Consider the following 15,567-nt stretch of genomic DNA (forward strand, 5'->3'; position numbering starts at 1 on the left):
CGGGGAGTTGAGCTGGGGAGGGGTGGGTAAAGAACTACAATTCCCATGATCCCCCTGCGCGCTGCCGCGGGGTGATGAAGTCACCACGCCCCGCCCACCCGCCGGAGTGTTGGAGCTGCCGCTGCGGGCCGCCGCGGAGCCAGAGCGTTGGAGGCTCGTTGGCGGTTGGCTGCTCGCGCTCGTGTCCGCGATCCCGGCCACAAAGGGAACTGCCCGCGTCGCGCCGCCGCCGCCCTGCCGCCTGAGGGGAGGCGCTTTGGGCTCCGCGCCCCAGCCCGTCGTGGGTTCCTCTCCCTCGCGGGGCGTCTGTGGACCCGGAGCGGCGGGGCAGCGCCTCCGGCCGCGGGGGATCGCCACGGTCGGCGCCGCTGGTTTGGCCCGGGTGAGTCTCGCCGCTGTGGGCCGGTGTGTGGTAACCGGGGGGTGGGGGGGGAGCAGAAATCCCCGCCGGGTCTCCCTCCCCCCCCGCGTCCTGCGCTGCGTTCTCCTGCTTGGCACGTCGGGGGGTGTCGTGTCCACCCCTGCCTGTCCGCGCCGGGCTTTCAGTGCCCCCAACGGGCCATTCCCGGGCCCCGTCCGCCCCAGCCCCTCCGCTGGGTGCGCGGCCCTGAGTCGCCGAGCCCCTCTGGCTCCCTTTTTAGTGTCTTACAACTTTATTTAGTTCTTGTCTCTCCCCCCTCCCCCCCCCCCCCCCGAAACTAGACGCGTCTCCCGAGCTCTGACTTCATTTCCTTTAGCCCAGGACCCTGTTTCCACACCGCTCCGTGGAGCGGCTGGGGAGCAGAAGGGTCAAAACAAAACAAAGGGGCTTTTGTGGGCCTGGGTTAAACTCGTAAGTCGTGGCGTTTCCTAGATGACACAATAGTTTCCCTGCTGTTTACTGGGGAGGAATCCCCATAACCAGTCTCCAAAAGTCAGTTGAAATGTGTGTTGGATTATTTCTAAGCTCCCTCACAATGTCTGTGTTGTAATAGTTTTCTCTGCCTTTCGCCTGTGTTTTGTGGCTCGTTTAAAGAGGATCTATGAGCCAACACAAGTTTAGTTTGCTAGAAGAAACAAAATTGTGTAACCCATGTCCCCACGCTCTTTACAGGGGTAAGCAGTGTATTTGCAAAGGTAAAATAATAGCTGGGGGACATGTATTAAAAAAAAGATTAATTTCAAAGGCAGAGGAGAGTAAGAACAGCTATATTTTCACATGTGATTCTTTCCCAGGCCCCTCCCCCCATGCCAAAAATCTCTTAACTGAGTAGAGTGACCTGTACTTTTATGCTGATTGTGTGTTTCTTTTAAGTAAATGTGACTCAAAATCTATGGTTACATGATCTGTGCTACACAGAGTTCCGTGTGTGTGTCTACGCCTGCTGTACTTCAACAGTAGTACTTTGTATTTTCAGATTACATTCAAAGGCCTTCGATTTTTTTTTTTATTGAACTAAGTGTTTAAAATCCACTGCTCTAAAATTTTGTAACTTTAGTTGGCGATAGACTGAACTACAGAGGTTGCTTCTGAATGTGCTCAGCAAAATGACTTTTTCCTAAATCATGAATTTGCAAGAGGGTGCTGGGTGGGAAAAGGTTGAGTTTCCTGTTTTTGTGAATACAAAATGTTGCAAAATAGAAAAGATGTAATGTCCTGTTAAGATGATTGGGTCTTTAGCACTTTGTATGCTGTAGATGTATTAGGGGAGACCTACCCTGAAGATTTCCTATGCAAGTTTCCTGGATTATTTTTATGAATAGAACATAGTTCCTATTATGATATTTACAAAATGTGATTTTTTTTTTTTTTATTTACAAGTCTTCTAAGTCAATTTTCATATGTGATCAGTGATTGTGGTTGTTTCAGTTTTGGGTGCCTAAAATAAGGATTTGTTTGTTTTTTAAAGGCCTGACTTTCAAAAATTTCTGAGTACCCATTGTTTGAAAGCAAGGCCCCTTTTTGAGGCTCAGGTTTGGCATCTAAAATCACTAGTTACTCATGACAGAAGCACATAAATATGGTTGTTAATTAATTTAATACCCAAGAATGAGCCAGCAAAGAAATTTAGTCTTAATGTACCAGTTTTTAAATTTTATTTTAGAGGCGATAGAGTATCATGACTGTTGTTTTGGGAAAGTGATTAAATGAGGGAGGGGACATTAATCGGATATAACTTGATATAATTATGTAGCTAAAGTGTTTGGCTCTAGAGGAGGTGCAGCAGGTCAGTGATCTGGGAATTATTTCAGGGAAGTTCTGTATTACCTGTGTTAAACTGGAGACTAAATTAGATGATCACAGTAGACCATTCTTGCTTTGAAATCTATTAATTGTGCTAGCATTTTACTTCTGAGAACAGAGTTCAAAAATAATTACTGAAGTTCCAAATAAAAATGAGTTTGCTTAGTCTTCTCATAATCCTGATTTCAGTATATTATTAAACCATTATGCAGTTCAGCATCAGTCTTATTTGCTGCTTCTGTCAAGAAGTCCAGAACTAAAAACAGGACTGTATAATAGTCTGAGGGGTAGCTGTTACTCTGTAACTAAAACAAAAAAAAACTTAAACCCCACACTGGTCCTATATAGCACCTTAGACTAACCAAAACACATATAGATAGTATCTGAAAAAGTGAGTTGTGCCCACGAAAGCTCGTAACTATCTACACATCTTTTGGTTAGTTTCTAAGCTGCTACAAGACCATTGTTTAAGGTTTTTTTTTAGGACTGTATAATGTCAGGATTGCGGTACAGTGGTAAAGTTTTGTATGACAAGTGAGCCCGGTATCTGATTTAGTCTGAACAATATTTATTCCTCCTTTAATGAATAGTAAATCTAGTCCTAATAGTTTCTCTATAATGGAAGAAAAGTCTTGTTTAAAAAGAATTGTGGAATACAACAGGGAATCTAGTTTGAAAACTAAGGCCATGTGTAAACAACAAAATTACTTCAACCTAAATAAAACATTTGTGTGCACACACACTTGGCTTCTTGCTTTGCTGTTGTGTGTCCTCACCTAGAACACTTTATTATATTGTGGAGCATTGTGGGATGGCTTGTGAAAGCCAGTAACAGTTGATGCAATTGACATGCTAAGCTGACACTGCATCAACTTAATTACATTGAGTGTGATCCTACATCACTGAGGGAGGTAATGTTACTAAGTTGGCAGAGAGGTGCTTCTTAGGGATGTAATAGCATAGTCGACTAACCAATAAGCAAAAGCTTATGGGTTAATGCTATAGATAACACACATTCCCTCACCCGCCAGCCTTGCCTCATTGTGAGGCTGGGCCAGCCTGGCTCGGTCTTAGCTAGTGCTAGATCCTTGACTTACACTTTAAATGCAGAGTCACAATGGGGGGTATTAGAAGCCAGGTGGACAGGCAGCGTGGCTCATTTCCAGAACTCACTCGGTCTGGCAGCTCAGCCCCTCCCCACTGCTGCCTCTGTATCAGAGACAGCAGGGCGGGGTGATAGGCAGCCAGTCTGTGAGGGGAACTGGTTTTTAAACCGGCTCCCCTCGCGGACCAGCTCCGACCTGGCACCCCATGCTGCTGCCTCTGATACAGGAGCAGCAGCGAAGAGTGGCAGGGGACTATTTGGGAGTGGGGCCCAAGTGCACTGGCTACTGGCCCCACCCCTGGGGTCTGTAGAATAGTTGAGGAGTCCTGTGGCACCTTATAGACTAACTGAAGTGTAGGAGCATAAGCTTTCATGGGCAAAGACTCACTTCGTCAGATGCATGACGCCGCTTTTGCAGATTCAGACTAACACGGCTACCCCTCTGATACTAGAATAGTTGAGTAACTGATAAGAATTCGTGAGGTTAATCAACTATTCAGTTAACCAATATCTAACCTCCCTAGTGCTTACGTCAGTGGGAGCCGAATTTAAGTGAAAATACTTAGGTTGACAATGCAGCATATATAGACCAATCTGTTAGCGTAGGCTAGCCCTAAAACCATTTGCAAGTACTGATTTCTTTACTGATTGAAAAATTGAACTGAGAGTACACATTGACTTTTCTGGTTTAAGTCAGTGTCAAAAATCTAGCTTCTCCAAACATTCATTTATAGCACGTTACTTAGTAGCTAATGTGCTGTTTGTATAAAGAGGTTATTGCTTAGATCACTAAAGCAATCTGGATGGTATTAACAGCAAAAGTTCAGATTGTTTTCAATTTTCTTTCCTTGATCTCTAGATTCACAACTGCACAAACTATCTAAGGAAATGACAGTGAAAAGTTGGTGTAGGAAATAGGTCAAGCACTGCTAAATACTGCTGAGCCAGTTTCAGTGGAACAAAGTGAGCATGTTTCCATCTGATCTAGTTTGTTTCATTTCAATTTACTTGTCACAATACATGTGTATGTTACACACTGCAACCTGAGGCCATTAGTTTAACTGAAATTGGTGTTGAACTTTAAGTACCAAATCAGGAGTGCATCTGGGTAGACAGAGTAATGGTGAGGGAGGTAAGAATTTTGCATTTGTCTTAAGGGCCTAATGCTATGAGATTCTAGGCACCCACAACTTGCATCAAAGTTAGTCCGATGTGAGGGTGCTCGGAAGAATGCAGACTTGGATCGTATGTTCCTTCCACTTCTCCTCTGTGCTGCCACTATCGTTTTCCGTGATGTTACTGAGTTTCTGTGGGGGGAGAGACAGGACTTGGCAGATATGCACACCACTACCATGTTTTCACCTCAAAATAAAACAAATTTGTTTCACAAAACAAAATGTAGTGGCATTCTAGGGGTGTCTAACATTATTCCAATAGACCTTACATAATTAATCAGCACAAACTTCTTTAAAACAATGTTTCTAGTTTAAGGTACTGCTGTTAGTAGTGCATTCAGAAATCATGATATCTTACAATTTTATTTTGTCTGGTTTTTTTGTACTGGAAACTCCTCAAGTAAGAACTCTTGACAGGTCCAAAATAACATTGAAAAACTTCAAATATAATTATAAAAACCTGAATCTTGGCCTGTTGCACTCCTCCCCCCTCCTTAAATGCAGTAAAAAATCTGTTTCCAACATAGAAAAATGAGTTGAATGTATCCCAGGCAGATTAAAAAAAGATATTAAAGAAAATTTTGAAAATAATTAAGTGTATAGTAAATCACTTTCAAAAACTTTATGCAGTGTTTAGGACTGTTAGAAATCATTTATTTTAGTAATCATGTAACTGCATTGATTCTTAGCAGTTACACGGTTATTCATTTACTCCCCCCTGCCCCCGGGGTGGGGCCAGCAGCAGCCAGTGTGCACTCAACCCCACTCCCAGGGAGCCCCCTGCCACCTTGCACTTCTGCCTGTGTATTAGAGATAGCTGGGTGGGTGTTAGTAATTGCTTATCAGTTAAACAGTTAGCTGGCTAGCCATTAACATTCCTAGTGGTGATTAATCTCTTTGCTGTACATATGCCACCTGCATTGTAACCATCCTCCATTCTGTCTCAGATCACCTAATCGTAATGATTGATCTGTGAGGAAGGGGCTATTTAGGAATCATTGTCTTTCTGGCATTATCTACCTGACCTTTGATAGAACTGTTGGGGGGGGGGGGGGGAGAGAAGAGGGGAATAGAAATCTTCTTTGGAATCAGTCTTTCTTTTTGACTTCCGATGGTGCACAACTACATCAGACCTTTCCTCTCCTTGGATATGGTGTATCCCAGCCTCACAATGAGGTAGTAATGTGCTTTCCTTTCCAGGCTTACAGTTTACTAGGGATGTGAAAGGTTAACTGGTAAGCATCACCTTTAATGGGTGATGAATACTGGTTACAGTTAACTGGTGGGGGCATGGGGCAGAGGATTCCTCCAGTACTGCAAACGTCTGGAGCAACCCCTGTCCACAGCAGAGAGCTGCTTCAGCCTGGCCACAGCAGTGGAGGAAGGGTGGGGAGTGCTCCAGTCCAGCTGGGGTGGAATGGTCTCTCTTAATTGGTTAACCAGTTAGACAAGATTTTTACATCCCCAGTTTATGTACACTTCTGTGATCTCTGATCCCATGTCAGTACATAGAATGTGTCCATTTATTTGAAGTGAATGTCAAACACTCCCTGTCTGCTCTCTAGCAGAGCAGGCTACAATACATTTTGGCTATGCATCCCACAGAGGCTGATGAGGCTCTTGGTATGCCCCTCTGCATATTGGCTGTTCAGCAATATCAGCCAAGTTATGTTTTGTCCAAGTACTAATAATTAGGCCTGTAATTCATTAATCACATAAACATCCATCATATCAAAGAGAAGGTTAAGAGGTGATTGCCTCATGGTCTGTTAGTACGGACATGGGGGATATTTCTGATTGTAGATAGCTATTTAACCTGACAAAGGCATAACAAAATCCATTGTCTGAAGCTAGATAAATTCAGGCTAGAATAGTGAAAGTAATGCATATTGGGGCCATTTATCAGGGGATGTCTTTACATCAAGATTTTTTTTTAAATTATATTCTCTTGTTCTGCTACTGGGTATGGTTTTGATAAAGGAATTGCTAGGTGAAAATCTGTGGACTGTATTCAGGAGCTCACACTAGATGATAATGATCCCTTCCTTCCCATAAAAATCTATTAGTCTATAATGATCCTTCCTAATAACACTTTTCCTTTCAGCAACCCATCATTAATGCTTATAGTCTCTCTTGTGCATTAATTCTTCCACTTGGACATATTTAGCTGTTAGTCTTTCAAGAATACTTTTGCAATTATGTATCACTTTGTAAAGCATTTTGAAGATGAACAAACATTAAAAATATCCCTTTTCCATGAGCTAGGATGGGCACCCCTATTTTACACGTGCAGGAGAGTGGACATTGAGGTACAAAGAATAAGGGTCTGGGATTGTATCCATTAAAATCGGTGTATGGTTTGCCATTAATGATGTGGGAACAGGGTTCGGCCCTAAGTTAAATTGGTGTCAGAACTGCTATTAGTTTTTAAGGAATCAAACACCAGATCTTATGTTTAATTTACACCTTTTTGTTGAAGGTCGTAAATCAGGGGCAGGTTCTGGGCTCAGGGTACATGTGGGATGTAGCCACTTGGAAGCATCCCTTCCTCTGCTGCCCCCCCTTGCTGCCTCTTTCTTATAGGCTAGTTGACTAGTTGCTCTATCTGATAAGCAAATGTTTATAGGATGGTCAACTAGTTGTTCACATCCCTAGTTGTAACTGTAGGGGTTCTAACACAAAATGTTTTGTGGGAGGGTCACGATATTGCCATTTTTATTTCTGCACTGCTGTTTCTGGAGCTGGGCCATCAGCAGCTACCATTCTCCAGCCACCCAACTTGGAAGGCAGCAGTACAGAAGTAAGGGTAGAGTGGTATAGCATTTCACCACTGCTTCTGTCAGAGTGCTGCTTGCAGAGCAGGGCAGCAGACCACCAGCTGCCTCTTTCCAGCCACCCCTTTTGAAAGTTTCCACCCTTACTTATACTATACCATAATGCCATCTATAATAACTGTGACCCTCCCCTCTCCCCCCATTCCCTTTTGGATGAGACCTCCAAGTTTGAGGGGGCTGATCTCCCTGGTGAAATCCCTATAGTACTGGGTAAAGGTACACAAGACCAGACTTCATGATTCGTGACATGGTTTTCACAGCCCTGAATTTTGGTAGGGCCTTAGTCATCAGTGGTGTTAAACAACTGAAATGATGGTTTTGTAGCCAATATAGCTGTAAACATGTTTGAGTACTTCACTTAGATACTCTACATGCAAAAAAAAATACTTAATTATAAAAATTGACCTCCAAAGAACTTCCAAAAAGAGTCATAGGTTTTATTTGTTAGTGCACTTTCAGAGTCTGTCTGCACATTGATCACTACTCTTTCGTATCTGCAATGCTAACTTAACATACCCTTTCAATTTTTCTAATGTCTTTATATTTTACTATGCTATTTATACAAGCATGTGGATTGCTTTTACAATGTTTTAACACAAGGTTCAGCTGGGATAATATGACAACAGAGCTGTCACTTCATGTAGCAAAACTAAATGTCTGGTATGTGGTTAGGAATCTTTTTAAATGCATCACACATGGCTTACTATACAGTAATTCACTTCCTTTCAAAGAACTTGTAGCTTATTTTCCTTCTATTATGTACCTCCTGGGATAAGTTGCTAATTCTAAAAATATGTCAAGTTCTGCTGTTTCTCATCATCCACTAACTTTTTTCTTCAGGGAAAAAGTATACTAATGCCAAATGAACTGCTTTAAATACTCTAAGGAATTATTAAACTTGGTAAAAAATAAAATGCAGCTAGTAATTCAAGTTGCTGTAGATAATCAAAGATAACTCTAAACATCATTGCTTAATGTGGAGTATACAGTATGTTTAGAGTAATAAACGTTACTTAAGTGAGGTTTTTTTTTTTAAATGTACCACACTACAGGTTGATCCTCTAGCCAGCGCTCTCTAGTCCGGCAACTTGCATAGTCCAGCATGATTTTAGTTAGCTGGGTGTGTCTAATTTTCTTGTGGTCCTATAAAGTTTGTTTGCAGCAGTTAGTCCTGGCCCTCATTGTTCTGTGCTGTTTTGCTCTTATTTACCCCTAAATTTCTTCTAAAAGCCAAGTAAGCAGTGGACATGTTGGTAGTGCTGCTAGACAGTATTGACCTCCTGTGGTCCAGCAAATTGTCTGGTTCGCACTGCTCAAGTCCTGGAGCTGCTGAACTAGTGAGGTTCAACCTGTATAACTTTTTTGGATGTGTAGGGCTTGGCACTTGTTTCTAGACTGGGAGACAGGCTGTTGTGTTGCTCAAAATCTCATGAGACTTAAGTCTGTAGCATTTGTTTTCGTATGTAAGAAAAGCATTGTTTTCCATATGTGAAACCAAAGTCCTATGTCCACTAGAGTACTGCTGCTGCTTTAGTGTTGCTGAGTCAATTGCCATTGTAGTTCAGCTGTAATTTTACAATGGCAAACACCACTTTCAGAACTCTACAAAAAACAGCTTTCACAACAAATCCATTGGGCCATGAAGTGATCGCAACAAACAATGATCTACTTAGTTTTCCTATATTCATTTTTCCAGATAGATGATATCTGGCATTCTTTCTTCTTGGCTTAATTCTAGGCTGCTGCCTCATGCACCTATCCTAATTTCTGTTATGAGCAACATGTAATTAAGGGAGTTCTGTGTTTGGATGAAGGGTGGGTTAAGGGAATAATCAATCTCAGCTTTTAGTGAAAGCTCTAGTGGGCATGTACTCTTGTTTGCCACGTTGCCTTGAATAAATGTGCCTATAAAGTGACTTGTAAACTGTTTTTGACCCTTTCATTTCTTCATAAGAGTATAAAGAAACCTCCCATACCAAGGCTTTTTTCCCAGGAAGACATTTTCAATGTAACACTTTTTATTTGAAAAATAACCAGTATCTATTTAATTTGAGAGACGTGGATTATTATTACAGGTTGGACCTCCTCCCTGTTCCAGCATCCTTTGGACCTGACCTGTCCCAAGTGAATGAATTTGACAGATCGGGGAGGTACCCTGGCACCAGCCTCCAGACCACTGCCCCTTCCTGTGGAAAATGTTCATGTGGGACGAGAGTGACATCATGTCACTCTGTGTCCCGCCTGCCTTCTCCCTCCTCCACCTTCTTCTAGTTTGAGCCCAACCTTGCTGCTTCCCCTCACCACTTGGAATTGCTCTTTGAAACCAAGCCTCTCCTCCCCTTCCTCCATCGCTACCCACAGGGCTTTCAATGCCAAGAAACATGACACAGTAGCCGGCAGACCCCCACGTTGCAGTCGTGACAGCCCGGGTAGGAAGGAGAGTATGGTGCTTGGGACAGCAGCCTGGGAGTGGTGCTAGGAGAAGGGCTCCCTGCCAGGCTTATGGGCCAGCAGCAGGCTCTTGGGAGCTCCCCTGCCACCAGGCTCTTGGGGAGCCAGAGTGCGGCGCCTGACAGACCGGAGTCCAGCTGCGCACGGAGACTCATCCGCTCCCCAACAGCTGCACTTACTGTGGCTGCCACAGCACCATGGCTCCTGCAACATCCCTGAGCTGCCCAGGGTAGCCACTGCACCGACCTGTCTGCTTCTTCCCTTCCACTCCCAGCAGGCAAACAGGCAGCCCTGGGCTCTGTGGGCTGACTGGGGCAATGAGCAGCGCAGGCAGGATCACATGGGGGAGAGGTTGGGACGTGATTCCCATGCTGCTGCTTTTCCCACCTCAGCAGGCTACAGTGCCCCAGAGTGCCACATGTACACAGCACTACCTGTGTCTCCCTGCACCGCATGCAGGTTGGGCAAGCACCCCTGTGCCTCCCTGATCATGGGAGTTAGAGCCAGGTCTGGTATGTGCTGTGGCCAGAACCGGAAGGGGGAAGAAAGGGCCCTGGTTGGGGGCGGGGGGGGGGCGGAGAGAAGGAAGAAGGGACCCGGGCTGGTGCGACTGCAACCCAGCCCTCCCCGGTAGCAGGGGGCAGGGAGAGCTGGCGTTGCCTGTGAGTGCAGCAACCAGGGGACATATCCCTCTAGTATATCTTTAATATCTGTTGTTCAAACTTCTGATGTATTTCCTCCCAGATGCATATTTGCTAAAGATTCACCCCCACATCTTCAACTGAAGGCTGGGAGACCTCCAGTGAAAACAGTATACACAATTTAAAGTTCTCCATATATTTCTAAGAAAATATCTTTCTGGCCTTATTTTAATTAGACACAAGATGTCATTGACAATTCTTGTTCTTCCAACATGGGTCATGCATATGAGAGAGTTTTGAACTGGCATAAAATGGGCTGTCAGAAAAAAAGAATTTGCTTGAACTATGTAGGAAGGAGCCTCATCCTTTTCCTTCCTCTGTCCCTTCCTTTCTGAGTAGTAATTTCAGCAAGCATGCCATTGGAACACTCAACTTATTGAACAATGACAGTGCTTTATGTTCAGTGTTTTGTTACTTCACATGCTGGTATGAGTAAGCACATTATCCTATTAATTGTTCACTCTGTATTCTGGAGCTTGTAGAACAAGTTCAACGGTGCATTAGAATGTGAGGAGCAGATGTGAAACAGAGTAGATTCTTGTAGATATCACACTGTTGCTGGGGAAAACTATACCAATTAATTGAAATTTTACAAACCTAGTCCTTAATCAAATAACCGATGCAGTTTAAATTGACTATTTGAGGGTGGAAGTGCCCTTATTGACTAACTGAAGCCCTTAGTGACTAATTGACCCTGGGGCAGTTGCTACACTTTAAAGGCAAAAGTGCCATGGGGCCAGTGGGGGACTCCCAGTTGGCCCCAGGCTGCACGTGCCATTTCAAAGAGGCAGATGCCAGGCTCCATGCAGCACTGCTGCTTTGAAGCGTCCCCTTCTTCCCTTTCCCATTGCTGCCTCTTTTTAATAGAGGCAGCAGGTGGGGGCGGAGGGTGGGGGGAGAAGTGACTAGTTCATTAGCATGTCAGCTCTCCAATAAGCATTTGCTTATCAGATAGTCGACTCTTCTTTCACATCCCTAATAAGGAGCCCATGAAGTCAATGTGGTCAGTTTCAGTAAATGTTTTATAAAAGTAGTTTTTCCTGTTGTACCTATTTGAGTCCTGCTGTCAGTATTTAGTTTCATAATTGTATTTTTCCTATTTAAAACATTTCCTCATTAATTGGAAAGACCCCCACATTCAGCAGTGGAAACTTCTAACTACATGGGGAAAACTGTAAAAATAGAGAAATAGCTTTCTCTGATGTTTCAGAAACTGAAATCTTTAGTTACGGCTAGGTTTTGGATAGGGATGTCAACTACATGATTATCTGAGAAGCCTAGGTTTAATGCTTAATCCTGTCGTATACGCACATTCTCTCCCCCCCCCCCGCTACCACTATATCAGAGGTAGCAAGCGGGGGGGCATGCAGGAGCTGGTGCCTGTGGGGAGACAACTTAAAGCCAGCTCTCCCACACGCTGTTGCCTCTGATACAGAGCACCACTGGAGCAGCCTTAGTCTGTGGGGAGCTTGAACCCCTCCTCCCCAGGAGAGGGACTGCTGCCACCCCATGCTGCAGCCTTTGGTAGAGAGGTAGCAACACTGCGTGGCAGGGGCTCCCCAGGAGTGGGGCCAGGAGCTATGCAATAGTTTTGTAACCAACAAAATTTCATGCAGCTACACGTTTATTAATGTATATGCTATCTAACATCCCTGCTATTGACTTCACACATTTATCTACTCTCCCCTTACTATTCTCCTCTATCAGAGGCAACAAAGATAGGGAGGAGGCAGGAGCTGGTGTCCACAGGGGCTGGTTTTTAAGCCAGCTCCCTATGATCTCTGGATCCTGTGGAGCTGCCTGCCCCCTTCCCCTGCACTGCTTCTTCTGATAGAGGGGCAGCAGTGCAGAGGGTGAGGAGGAGCAGGTGGGAGCCGGGGGTGGGGGGAACGCAGCAGGAGAGGCTGCTGCAGAGCGACCTTTGTCTATGATTGGCCTGGACTCTGTGGGATACCAGCTCAGCCCCCTGCAGACAGGAGCTGCAGTGCTGTAGAACAGCCACTATCTGTGGCAGGTGTGGCCTTGCCAAAATTAGAGGCTTCTCCATGGGATGCTGGCTTAGCTCCCCCCATGGACAGCATAACTGCCACCCTGTGCTGCTGCTTCTGCCTATTCCCAGTCTCTACTGGCTATAAGAAAAGGCAAGGATTAACTCTCCGTTCATGTTGGATCATATACCTATCTTTGCTGCTTAAATCAGCTCCTTAAATCAGTTCTCTCCAAAACTAGGGTAGTTAGATATTGATTCATTTAATATTTGCATGACCTCAACAAAACTTAGTGGTTACATGATTATTCAATAGTTTGCGGGGCTGGGGCCTGCAGCCAGTGTGCTCCTGGCCCAACTCCTGGGCTTTGCTCCCTGCCACCACATGCAGCTACCTATATATTAGATGCAGCAGTGCAGGGTGGCAGGTGGGGGCCAGCCTGAGAGGGGAGCCACAAGCCTGAGTGTTCTAACTAAGCCATCCTAATTTGCCACCACCACCATGTAGGTATTGCTAGGTGAATGGAAGAATTCTTCCATCAACCTAGTTACCACTTAGATTAATAGATTTCTAGAACTAGAAGGGAACTGGAGAGGTCATTGAGTCCAATCCCGTGCCCTCACGGCAGGACCAGGCACAGTCTAGACCAGAGCTACTCAACATGCGGCCCATGGACCGTTTGTTTGTGGCCCACAGTATGATTTGGGTTTGCGCGGGGTTCAACACGTGGCCTGTGGGGGGGAGCCAAAACAAAAAAGTAGTTAATATAATTGTCTTCTGTTATCTGTTTTAGTAGTTAAATTCCTGGACTGTCGCTGTTCATTAAAAGTGCTGTCATGTGGGTGGAAATTGGGTAAATATGCATTTTATTAATATCAGCAGAACTGACTTAAACAGGGCCTGTGTGTTGTGTTGTTGTAGTCTTGTCTTAATCTTTGTATTCATGCCCGTCAGTATGAAAGATGCTATTTGCAGATATACTTGCATGTCTATGCAACCACACTTAAGTTGTGGCCCCCAGCATGTGCTGGGAATATCATTGTGCCCCCCCCCCCCCCAGGGCTTCTAAAGTTGAGCAGCACTTAGTCTACCATCCCTGATAAATGTGTATCTAACCTGCTCTTAAATATCTCCAGAGGTGGAGATTCCACAACCTCTTTAGGCAATTTTCCAGTGTTGAGCCACCCTGACAGTTAGGAAGTTTTTCCTAATGTCCAACCTAAACCTTCCTTGCTGCAGCTTAAGTCCATTGCTTCTTGTCCCATCATCAGATGCCAAGGAGAATAATTTTTCTCCCTCCTCCTTGTGACACCCTTTTAGATACTTGAAAACTGCTGTCATGTCCTTGCTGAGTCTTCTCCTTTCTAAACTAAGCAAGCCTAATTCTTTCAGTCTTCCCTCATAGCTCATGTTCTTCTTGCTCTTCTCTGGACCCTCCACATCTTTCTTGAAATGTGGTGCTCAGAAATGAACACAATACTCCAATTGAGACCTAATCAGCGCAGAGTAGAGCGGAAGAATGACTTCTCGTGTCTTGCTCACAAAGTAACTTGTTGGGAGATGGGCTACCTACGACAATGGGAGAACCTCATGTCAATCTAGGTAGTGCGTTTACTGGGGGTGGGCAGTAAAACAGTAGTGGTTCACCAGAGTTAGCTGCTGGCTGCCACTGCTATATCTACCTACGCCTCTGCAGGTACTGGTAGCTGCAATTTCCATTGGCTGCAGATTGCTGTTCCTAGCCAATGGGAGCTGAGCAGAGAGACATGGACTGGGACCTTTGTCGGGTACACAAATACGCAGTATTTACCCACCCCTGGTGTATACTGAAGTGCTATAGTGTTTCAATTGTAGAGTCGCACAGGGTCTACTCACTTCTTGAACCTCCTGGGGCAGCAAGACCCCCAGAATATGAGACCTTGATATTTTTCTGCACTAGCCTTACATTGGCCATTGAGAGTATTGGCAAGGCTCACCCTAATTCCATGCTGTTGGCGGGGTTGTTCTCTGTATCCCTTTGTAAGCTACACTGAGCCCTAGGAGGTCAGTACTTTTATCTCCGTCATACAGATGGAAACTGATGCAGAGAAACTAGGTGACTTGATCAAAGTGCCCTGTTGTGTAATGACTTGAGGCTTATCTATATTCAAAATTCTGAACTTGTACTACCTATGCTGATGGGAGAATTTTCCCATCTGTGTAGGTAATCCACTTCTCTGAGAGGTGGTAGCTAGATCAAGGAAAGAATTCTTCCGTAACACTGTCTATACGGAGAGAATAGGCAGGTCAGCTTAACTGTGCCTCTAAGGGCTGTGTTTTTTTCAGTCCTGAGTATCACAGTTAAGCTGACTTAATTTTCTAGTTTGGGCCAGGCCTTAACCTTGTGCCTCAGTTGCCTTATTTATTAAAATAAGTCTCATGGTAACTGCATCACAATGTTTTGAGAATTAATCCTTATGTTTGGAAGCTGCTGTAGACATGCAAATTAGTATCCAATTGCTAACTAATCTTCTGAGCTAAGTAAACTGAGGTACAAATGTGTGAAGCCTGATGTGTGAACTGATGCAGCACTTTGTGTCTTGAATTCCAAAATATTTTTGTTTTCACTCTGTTCTGCTTTTCTATGCAGTACTAAACAATTGGTGGCATTTGTGTAAGTGGAAGTGTGAACTAGAGGCAGGTCAAACGATGACACTGAGCTTCTGTTGAGTATCTGCCTGACATTTGGGAGGAAAACTGCATTTGTAATAAGTTAAACATCTGTATATATAACCTTTGTTATAGGAATGAATTATAAAATGGCAAGCGTTGATTCCCTTCTAGTCAGCATGTATTCATTACAGCATTTACTAAAGCATGCCTGTTTGCTCTAATGCATTCATGCCCTCAGAAGGATCACCTTGATTTAATTATTTTTAAAGTGCATTGAATGGAAACAGAGATGCTATGTGTTCTTCAAAGCCTAAGTGCTATATTTCTAGCTCTTGGCAGACACTGTCCACAAGTACTTCATGTTCCACTGGGTTTATGCCAGTTTTAATGTACTGCATGTACTGAAAGCATCGCTAACAGACCTTTAATTTTGGACT

At 44.3% G+C, this 15,567-nt stretch overlaps 1 protein-coding gene across 1 annotated transcript in view; it reads left to right on the forward strand.

Annotated features, from left to right (window-relative positions):
* Positions 1-249: 249 nt before the first annotated feature.
* The window catches only part of PELI1 (pellino E3 ubiquitin protein ligase 1), a 61,480-nt gene continuing 46,162 nt past the window's right edge, over positions 250-15,567 (forward strand). Inside the window, exon 1 of the mRNA XM_075925588.2 lies at positions 250-382. The gene's annotated coding sequence lies outside the window, so the exon portion shown is untranslated. The remainder of the gene's footprint in view (positions 383-15,567) is intronic.

Source organism: Pelodiscus sinensis, chromosome 3 (genome assembly GCF_052426305.1).
Source record: "Pelodiscus sinensis isolate ZL-2025 chromosome 3, ASM5242630v1, whole genome shotgun sequence".
Classification (NCBI taxonomy): Eukaryota; Metazoa; Chordata; order Testudines; family Trionychidae; genus Pelodiscus; species Pelodiscus sinensis.